The sequence below is a fragment of the Peromyscus eremicus genome, chromosome 7 (genome assembly GCF_949786415.1).
Source record: "Peromyscus eremicus chromosome 7, PerEre_H2_v1, whole genome shotgun sequence".
NCBI lineage: Eukaryota > Metazoa > Chordata > Mammalia > Rodentia > Cricetidae > Peromyscus > Peromyscus eremicus.
The window spans coordinates 41,853,143-41,863,280 of record NC_081422.1 but is presented as its reverse complement, the minus strand read 5'-3'; the positions used below and the strand labels follow the sequence as shown (position 1 = coordinate 41,863,280).

The window sequence follows — 10,138 nt, the reverse complement described above, 5'->3', positions numbered from 1 at the left end:
TGGTTCTCCAGTGGGATCAATTCTGCAGGCCCGAGGGCAGAGAGCCTGTGGAAGGGTTCCTCAAGTTCCTGAAGATAAGAGTCAGCCATATGCTGCCAGTTAACCAGGTGTTTGCAGCTGGTATCAGAGCCAGCTCCTTCTTGGGTTGACTGACAAGAACTCCGAAGGGAGGCGTCTTTGTTTATGGTGCAGGGTACCCGGTTTTGGTGAGTTGTGTTTGCTCAGCTGGAGGAAGAGAACAATCCATCCTGCTTTGATAAACATTAAGGGGCACAGCAAAGCATCATGGAGGATATGTATTTCAAGTAATGGAAGCATGAACGGGAACACCGCAAGGCAGCTTGCCTATTTCTTAGTAAATGTCCTTGTTCCACAGATGGGAAAGCAGAGGTTGCCCCGGGTCACATATCTGGTCAGTGGTTAAGATCTTCATCTCACTACGTGGTGCTGCAAGCTTTTTGGTAATGATCCAAGTGACCAGGGAAAACTGTTGTTCAGTTCCTCTGCTCTGATTGGCTATAGATCCCTCCTTTCATCTTCTTTTCTCCTTCATGAGTTCTATTAATGCAGGTCTTATCTGGTGACTCAAGATTAGAAGCTAAGAACTGTAGCATGAATTGTTAGAAGGTCTTATTAATAAAAACAAACCCGGAGCCAGGTATTGGGGTGAATGCTGAAAGATTAGAGAGGCAGAACCAGCCACATCTAATCTCACCTGGCCAATTCCCCAGCTGATCCTCAAACTGGAAGCCTTTGTGTCCTCATCCAAATAGATCTCAGTTGAACTGCTGCTCAAAAGCCTAAAAGCTTAACCAGGCTCTAGTTCCTGGTCCTCACGCCTTATATAGGTTTCTGCTTTCTGCCATCACTTCCTGGGATCAAAGGCATGAGTCACCATGCCTGGCTGTTTCCAGTGTGACTTTGAACTCACAGTGATCTGGATGGATCTCTGCCTTCGGAATGCTAGGATTAAAGGTGTGTGTGCCACCATTTTCTGGCCTCTGCATCTAGTGGCTGTTCTGTTCTCTGACCCCAGATATGTTTATTAGGGTGCACAATATTTTGGGGAACACAATATCACCACAAAGAATGTGGCAGAATGGAACAAATGCTGGAACAGGTGCCTGACTCTGCCATTGCTGTGTCCCCTTCTAATCCCATTCTCACCAGAGGTCCTGGGATAGCCAATAGGTCTGTGCATTATCCTCTACTCCTCAGGATCAAGTACAGCTTCTTTTGTGTGGCATTGATGAGATGAGTGTCCCTGTTCTAATCCATGTCTGGTAACCTTCCCAGATGCCACCCTGTCTTATATTCTTTCTCTAGATGCATCTTGCCTTCATTCACAGTTGTGTTTTTGAGCATTCTCTTTACCTAGAACACTCTCTGCGTCCTTCCTTTCTCCTCACACCCACTCCCCTTCCCCTTGTTGACTTTGACTCATCTTCAGATCCCAATTTCTCTTCATTGCATCCTGACATCAGGAGCAGATATCCCACCCATGGTCTCCACTAAACCCTCTCCTTCCTCTCAGCTACTGCCTCACCATGGTCCCATATACCATGAAGGCTTCAGGGGACAGAGCTATGCCATGTTCATGTTCATGTTCACGGAGTAAGGCCAGGCACCTGCAGATGGCCTGCCTCACAACAGGCACTCCATGGATACATGAATGGACTGTATGAAAACAATGCCATGGTTACTATAATGAATAACAATGCCCAGCATTTATTGGGAGGCATTTATGTGCCAGGGATTATCTAGAGTACTTTATGCAAATTGTTTTATTTGTGTTAGTTCTCCTGTGAATGGAAGGGGATGGAGTGAGTTGAGAGAGCAGGGTTCTAGTCCTGGCTATCACCAGCTGACTCTGTGACTTTGAATGGTTGCCATGGTTTCGTTGTCTTCAGAATGAAGAGGAGAACAGGGAGCCCATAGGACTTAATGCCTCTGTTCTTTTTTTTCTCAGGCAGAGAAGGGAATGAGGACTCAGTGAAGTGGGCCTGGGAGATCCATGCTCAGGATTCAGAGAGCCAACCGGCTGCCTTTCTAGGTAGGAGGGGAGGGATCTGGCCGAGGCTGGGAAGGGCAGCAGGTTGCTCTCTCATGCTGAGGTAGAGCTTCTAAACAGAGAAGCACACTGCTAGCTGAGTCATTAACGCTGGTCTCCTCGCTGCCACCTCGGGCATTGTCTGATTTAAGTGTAATAGCTTGTTTGGTGGATTCTGCCTTCTATAGAAATCCCCCCAAGAGTGAAGCACTGCATTCAGCTTCGAGAGCACAGGCCTTTGTGCACTGATGGCCTGGCCTCTGAGGAATGTGTTTGGAGTTGGTTATCAAAGGGAAGGATAAATTAGAGCACAGGGCTGAAAAAGAGAGAAAGAGGGGACCCTTTCATAAGCAGGACAGAGCACTTAGGTAGCTGACTTGGGGCTAGGAAGCCCAAGGCTGGCCCTCTTGCCTTTTGGCAAGGGCATTACTACAAGCAGATCTGTCTGTTTGCTGTTTAACCCAAACTCAGCTGCGGCCAGGCTACTGGGGGACAGGAGGAAGTATGTCAGTCAGCAGGCCCATGATACTCCCAATACAATGGCCCCCAGTGCCTGGAGGCAGTGAATGGCTCATGTTCTCTCCCTGCCACACCTCCTTTCCCTTTTCAGCCCAGTTTGCGCAGGCATTAGCCCTTGACAGTGCTGCAGGTTCTGAAGGGAGCTCTCGGGTCTTCAGGACCCCCTTCAGGAACTTAGACCCTTCTCTTGATCAGTCCTCTTCCCACCCGCTCTCTCGAGTCTCCCTAGCACACTCTTGCGAGGTAGTTCTCAGGTACATTGATCAGCCACGAAGATGGGGCTCCCAGGATGAGCTACTGTGGGGAAGTGCTGCTTTCCATGGACTTGTCTCCTCTTGTCTGGATTCAGGAGCCAATCAGGGCACAGCTATCAGCCGTGTCCCAGGCAGGACTCCTGGAAGAACAAACAGTACAAGTACCCACTTTCCCCCCAGTTACTTACTGCCTCACCTTGGATTTTAGTGGGTCTCTTAACCACTCTCAGAATTTGTAGCCGCCCCTCCCCCCTCAACACCCATTTTCATTTCAACAAATTCTTACCACCTGGCATACAGGTCCACAAGGAACTTTCTAGGCCCCACAGTCCTGGTTTTTGTTTGCCCTTTAACAACTAACTCTTAATACCTCAATCTTAGGAGTGGACTGTTTTTAGCTAGAGGGAGGTCTACTCACTTTAGGGTGCAGGTATTATAAAGAATTGCCTGACCCGATGATGTAGCTCAGGTGGTGGAGTACTTGCTAGCATACCGGAGGCCATGGTTCCATTTTCATCACCTGGGAGATGGAGGCAGAGGGATCAGTAGTTCAGGGTCATACATGGCTAGGTAGAGCATCCCTAAGCTACCCTGGAAGGAGTGCTTGTACATCGGCAAATCACACTCATTCTTGAGAATAAAGTAAAATTACCTTCCAGGTCAGAGGAGACCATGACACACTCTGAATCTACGGACGGACCTGACACCGGATGCATGTTTGAACTATCTGAAAGCTTTTAAATGCAACTCTGAAGCCTGAGCCTTACACACACAAAGCACCTTGTCCAGGGTAGGCGCAGGTGTTAGTGTATTTCTGTTAAAATACCCTCTGTGGTTTGAGTGCAGTAGAAAGTCATTGTCCTGGGGGACTCCTAGGAACCCCTTCTCATTAATCACCCCAGCTGTGGACAGACAGCCTGTGTAGGAGACTAGTGTTGGGGCAGAATCTGGAAGTTCAGTGCCGAAGCAGATTTATCATTTTGCCCACTGCGTTTCAAATTCTTCTCTTCTTTTCTCCCCCCTTGAGGGGTGCTTCCTTGGTGTTCACTTAAAATAATTTAAGCATACCACAGTGGGGAAGGAGCTTGGCTTCCTTGATGTGCCCGTCATTTCAAGGAGCTCAATAAAAATTTAGTTTCGGTGTTCGCTCAATGCAACTTCCGCATAGAGGTCTTATGTTGCAAACCAGATTTCTCTTTTCATCTGGTCACCCCCAGGGAAATTGTGTATTTGAAATTCAAACAATATTTGGGCAAAAAGAATTTCTCATTATATGCGGTGGGGAAGGGCAGCGAGAGGAAAGCGCCGGGAAATGATTGAGTGACATTTCTATTTGCCAGTTTGACTTCCCCACCAGTGGCAGCCGTGGTTTGGGGCTGCCAGAGAACTTCAGCTTCCTGGTGTGGACTAGAAATGCCAGACCCCTGGAAAAATAATTGGGAGGAAAAAAATGTAAGGGGCTAGGGGTGGGTTTGAAGAGTCAGTGTGACCTCAAGCTGATATTGTCGGTCAGTAACAAAAAGTGCAAGGCAAGCGGAGTTCAGTTTTGCGCACTGATTTCTGGGGATCTGATGGTACAAGTTCTAGACTCTCAAGAGTTGAGAGGCACTTAGAAATCACCTGGGTTTACCCCTTTAACATGATGCTCATCAGGTTCCTAGATAAAGTCACACACATGACATGCATTTTTTGAGCACCATGGTTGGCACATAGTAAAGTATTTAGGGAACATAGAGGCTGACAGGACCAGGACATAGTCACTATACACTTGAGTAACATATGGTTTCTTGAGGGGGGGGGATCACAACAGCCAAACTGATTACAGACAGTAATTAGTGCTGTGTAGGAGGAGCTGGGGAAAAGGATGTCAGATTCAATTCAGAGTCGCTAGGAGCCAAGCGCGCCCCCCCCACCCCCAATAACCTCATCCCAATGACCTCCTAAACCTAACAGCTCTTGCAAAGTAAGTACTGTCCTTCACAGGTGGTGACACTGATGCTTGGAGGGGTGAGTTTGCCTTCTCTAGGGACGCAGCCACTTGAGGTCACTTAAGGAACCTGGGGGAAGAGTAAACATAGTGACTTTGTGTGTCCTGGATTTTACCAGCGGTGCTTTCCTGGGGAGGTTCAAAAGGACAAAGACGGGCTTTTGATGGTACCAGGGGAAAACCCAGAGAATGAAAGTACTAATGCTGGTGGCTCTTGAGAGAGAAAATGCGACACCCCTCCCACCCCCATGGGCTGGGCTGTAAGGTGAAGGCGGGGATGCTGGAGAAGAGGACGGGTCGGGACGGGCATGTGAAGGCACAGCATACTAAGGAGTTTGGAGTTATGGTGGGATAGAGTTGAGAGGACACTCCAAGTGTGTCGGGGAGAGCAAGTATGATATCATTGTGAGTCTTGAGAGTAAGAATGATAACTTGGGACTTGGGTTCTATCATTTCCCAGCTATGTGACATGGTCAGTGTTGATTGTCAACAGGACAGAATCTAGAATGACCTGGAAGAGGGACCTCCAGGCATGTCTATAGACGACTACCTAGTTTGATGTTAATTGCTGTAGGAAGACCTACCTGCTGTGGGTGGCACCATCCCCTGGCTGGGATCCTGGGCTGTACAGATGGAGAAAGGGAGCCGTGTTAACAACAGTATGAGCCAAGCTCCTGCCTCCTTGCTTCCTTGCCATGGTGGACTGTGCCCTTTAACTAAGAGTCAGACATTTTCTCCCCTGAGAATGATAGGTCTCTTTACTGTTGGCGACATACAGTTTATATAATTAACACATGTGAAGTACATAGTCGGCTCTTCATGAATGTTGAGTATAGTTGTTCCCTGCTGGGAACTTAAATCCTAATGGTGCATATAGACAGGAGAGACAGGAGTCGCAGATGTTGATCAGGAGTCTGTTGTAATAGTTTAGACAAGAGGGACTGTGGCATGGCCTTTCCTGGCAAGATGAAATGTCTATTCCCCAAGACAGAGAAGGGGCACCAACAAATCAGTGAAATGATTCCATTCGAGTCTAGCTTGGGGAGTCAGTAAGTTTATTGGAATCACTTGCAGGAACTTGGAGAACTCAAAGCAGAGGTCCTCTGGGCAATTTATAGACATTTATAGCACAGAAGAGTCCTACAGTAGTGTGGACTGCTCATGAAAAGCTGCACCAGCAAAGAGTGCCTTTGGCTACAGCAACATCACCAAGAAGTCCCACCCTGTCAACTGTTCACCTCTTTCACAGTGGTGATTGAAATCTTGGGGATAGGAGGGGCTTCAGGGGGAATGGTGTGACTTTTTCCCATGAGGGAAAACTTCAATGATAGAGTCTTACTCTGTAGCCCAAGCTGACCTAGAATTCACTCTGGACTTCAGGCTGCCTTCAGAGTAGATGATCTTCCTGCCTTAGTCTTCCAAGTGCTGGGATTTACAGGCACAAGCCACCATTCCTGGCACGTTGAAGAAATTTTAATAGACCTCACCTCATGAGAACTCCTCAAGGTGGTCATGGTTGCCCTGCATCAAGAGGGTGATAGACATGTCCAGCCTGGAAGAAATAGCTATGATGGTCAAAGAGAGAAAAAAAAAACAAAAACAAAACTGTCGTAACTGTGGTCTACTTGGGGGTGGGGTGTCCAAGAAACATTCAGAGATGGAATCCGAATTACTCTACTTCTGATTGGTGATAGAGGGAGAGTCCCATGTTGCCTCAGATAACTGTGGGTAAGGACAGCATTGTCGCACAGCTTTGGCCCTGCTGCTAAGCGGGGAGGTGAGAAGCTTGGTTGAAGTTCATGGTATGAAAAGCAGCACAGACACCAAAGAGGACAGGCAGTGCTGTCCCACACTGGACTTGCTTCTTTGCTTGTCTTCTGCTTCCCAGGAAGCCCCATCTCCATGTGCCCTTCACAAGTCCCCTGTGTGCCTTTCATAGATACTTCCCAAAGGGTCAGGGAATTAGAACCTTGGGTCCCCATCACAGCAGGCAATGTTTCCTGCTGCTGCCTTGAGGTGAGCTGGGTGGGAGGGATGTGTAGGCAGAGGGGAAGATTTGAAGGACAGTGGTGTGTTTTAGAAAACCGAGTCGTGTTGTGATCAGAGAATATGATGCGTCTTGAAAAGTCCTATTACCGTGAGAGTCTCTGGATCGGGGACCCGGTGCCCTTGGGACTCCCTGCTCCATGTGAGACCCCGTGCTTGGTGTTGGGGGTGTGGAGAGGGTGTAGTCTGTCCTCCATTCACTGCTGCTCTGTTTGCTGGCTCCCTTGCTGCAGCAGTGGGTGCTGAGGACTCGGACGGTTCCATTTGTTACACACACATTAGGGATTCAGACAAAAGGAGCCTTGCATCCTAAGGGGTGAGTCTTAGAAGAAAATTACCAGCCTGCTGTCAACCAGGCGCTCTGTCTCTGCAGACTCCAGACAGGTTGTAGCGTGTCAGGCTGGGGCTTGCCTGGGCTTGGCAGGGGTCCTAGGGGAAGACAGAGTCAATTACCCAGAAAGGGTTCCACTTAACGTCCCCTGAAGCTCTCAGGCCCTGCCCTGGCCCCCACAGCCTCGCTGGCCTCTGCCAAAGCCCGTCAGTCTGTGCTGCAGTTGGCTGCCTGCCAACCCTGTCTTTGGGCATGTCCAATGCCACCCGTTCCAGGGGGCCAGCCTCCAGCCCTCATCAGCTCTAGAGCTCCCGGTGCTGGCCCTTAGCCAGTGGCTTTCCATTTCTCCCCTGCAGGCCCAACGGCAGGATCCTTAGGTGGGAGGGGCATCAACAGGTTGCCTCTTCTATGGTGTTCCTTGGCAGGAGGCCAACCTCCTCCTTGTTGCACAAACACGCTTATATGGTCCTCATCCTTCTCATTCACCTGCCCACAGGGCAGTGTGTGGTGACAGTCTTGGGTTTTGGAGTCAGACGGACTTGCGATTGTAGCCTGGCCCAGCCACGTAGCCCTGTGTGACCAAGCGTATGACTTTAGCCTCTTTGTACTTGGGTTTCACTAATAGTGAAATGAGAATAATAACAGTGCAGAGCTCGAAGGATTATGGGGAAGATCAAAGAGGATGGTGGGCGTTCAGCAACGCGCGTGTCTGGCACATGATCAGCGCTCAGTAGACAGGCTTTCTCTTTCCCTCTTTGCTTCCTTTCATCCTCTGGCTTCCTCCTTTATTCAGTCTGTCTTTATCAGGACATTTGCGTTTTCTGCCCTTTAGATACAGGAATGGGAGAAAAATGTAGCATCTAGTCCAGCCATACTTACTATTCCTTGCCAAGGTTATTCTAGAATTTGCAGACTACACCAAGGAATTAGGGTTTGTTTCCCCCACTGGTTAATTCTTAGGTTAGGAACCTTGGGTTCCTTTAGGTACTAAAAGGCACAGATTTCTGTTTAAACACCGAATTTCCATGTTTCCAAAATGCATCCTCTTTGTGCACCCCAAACTACCTTAGTCATTTCTAAGACATTTATTGTTGGCTGCAAACATCCAAAAGTTGAGATGGAGAGTTGGCTTGTAAACAGGTGTACTACTGTAGTGGAACACCAACATCAGCAGTGCTCCTGAGGTGGAGGGCAACCCCCACGGTTGTTCAGCCACTAGGGTACTCAGTGAGCATTTATTGGGAGCCAACAGTATACCTGGAGCCTGAGGATTTAAAGGCAGAAAAGACGTGGCTCCACCCCTCCACCTGAGAGGGAGGTGGGAATGTTAAGTGGGTCATTATTGTAGGATGATATGTGATGTGCTCTGACAGACACACAATAAAGTCACTGAGGGAGAAAGGAGAGGCTTCTGGGAGTCACTGGAGAGCCAGGTTGTATGTCCAGTAGGACTTCACTGAGAACTGGAAATACGGAGCCCACTTTCCCCTTGTACCATGGATTCAATTGTTTTTCCTGTTTGTAAAAATGCGCGAGCAAAACAACTTACAGGAGAAACCACCTATTTCCTCTCACGGTTTCAGAGGTGTCGGTGCAGAGTCACTTAGCTCCACGATTTCTGGGGCCCATGCATGAATGGTGAGGAAGAAGGCTATGGTGGGAGCTGTATGTGGCCGAGGAGGACACTCACCTCATTGTGTACAGAAAGCAGGGGCTATGGGGAGTGAGCTTCTGATGGTGGGCTTATCTCTTCTGCTTCAGTACACTGAGCCCCCAGTGTGTTACATGGTACTGTCCATTTCAGGGCAAGTGTTGCCCACAGGTTGCTCCACATGTCAGTCATCTCTGGCAACACTTCTCAGAACAGTCTAGGAAGTGTGTTTTTCCCATCTCCTAGGTGTCTTTCAATCCAATCGAGTTGGCAGTCAAGAAGAACCGTTACACCCCTCCTGGGAAGATGCGGATGGAAAGATGGAGCAGTCTACTGTCTAGTGGGCTCTAGCCACCAGCAGTCTTTGCCACTGTGGACTCTTAAGAACCTGTACCCAAGTCTCTGTCCAGGAGAACTGTTTTCAGGGGTCAGGCTGCATCTAGGGCAGAGGGCGTTCTCTGGATGCTTCTCAGAATCATGTCACTGGCCACCATATTTCTCTCTCGCCATGGAGGTGAGTTAGTGAGGTAGGACTGGTAGATTCCATGAGCAGTGAATGCACTCTAGCCCTGCACTAATTGTGCTAGACAGATCTGTTTAAATACCACCAGACAGAATATTACTCAAATTAAAATGAGGCCTTAAATGTCATTATTTGTGTCATTATTAATAGCCCTTAATTGTGTTCTCTAATCATCATGAAATTATGTTAGTATTAATATTCACGTCAAAGCTGCCTAGGGAACTTGGAAGATTTAAAAAAAAATTATACCATATGTCAGTTCCCATGAATGTGAAGCCAATACTGGTTTTAGTGCTTAAGCTTGGCTGGAGATGTCCCGTGAGGACTTGGGACTGGACCAACTGCCCCTTCTCTCCTGCTCCCAGGCCCCTCCGCCTGGCAGAGCCTTCCGGTCATCAGGAGGCCCTGTTCTTTGGGATGAGCCTTCAGGTCTCTGCTGTCCTTCTTGCTGGTGAAGGGCTTATATGGTGCTGGCTACCCCAGGATACAGCACTTTCCCTTCTTGCCTCTAACACAGGAAGATATGGTTGAGACCGATGTGGTGGCACACACGGGTAATTTCGTCATTTTGGAGACTGAGGCAGGAACCGGAACCAGTTTCAGGCTAGCTTGGGCTACAGATTGAGGCCCAATCTCAAACAAATAAAGGTATGGAGCAGCCCTGTCTGTCCTCACTCTTCATCTACCTGTCAGTCAGTCCCACCATAGCATACTCTGGAATTGTCCCCCAACTGCCCCCCCCCCCCATGGAGTATACTCCAAACTTACCCCAGAAAG

General features: G+C 48.6%; 1 long non-coding RNA gene across 2 annotated transcripts in view; it reads left to right on the top strand.

The window, feature by feature from the left end:
* Positions 1 to 1,916: 1,916 nt before the first annotated feature.
* The window catches only part of LOC131914955 (uncharacterized), a 29,138-nt gene continuing 20,916 nt past the window's right edge, over positions 1,917 to 10,138 (top strand). Inside the window, exons 1-2 of one of the 2 annotated variants that reach the window (XR_009380227.1) lie at positions 1,917 to 2,053; positions 9,085 to 9,352. This is a non-coding gene — a long non-coding RNA (uncharacterized LOC131914955). Of the gene's footprint in view, positions 2,054 to 9,084; positions 9,490 to 10,138 lie in introns of those variants that run through there. The other variant, XR_009380226.1, reaches the window with a different exon arrangement.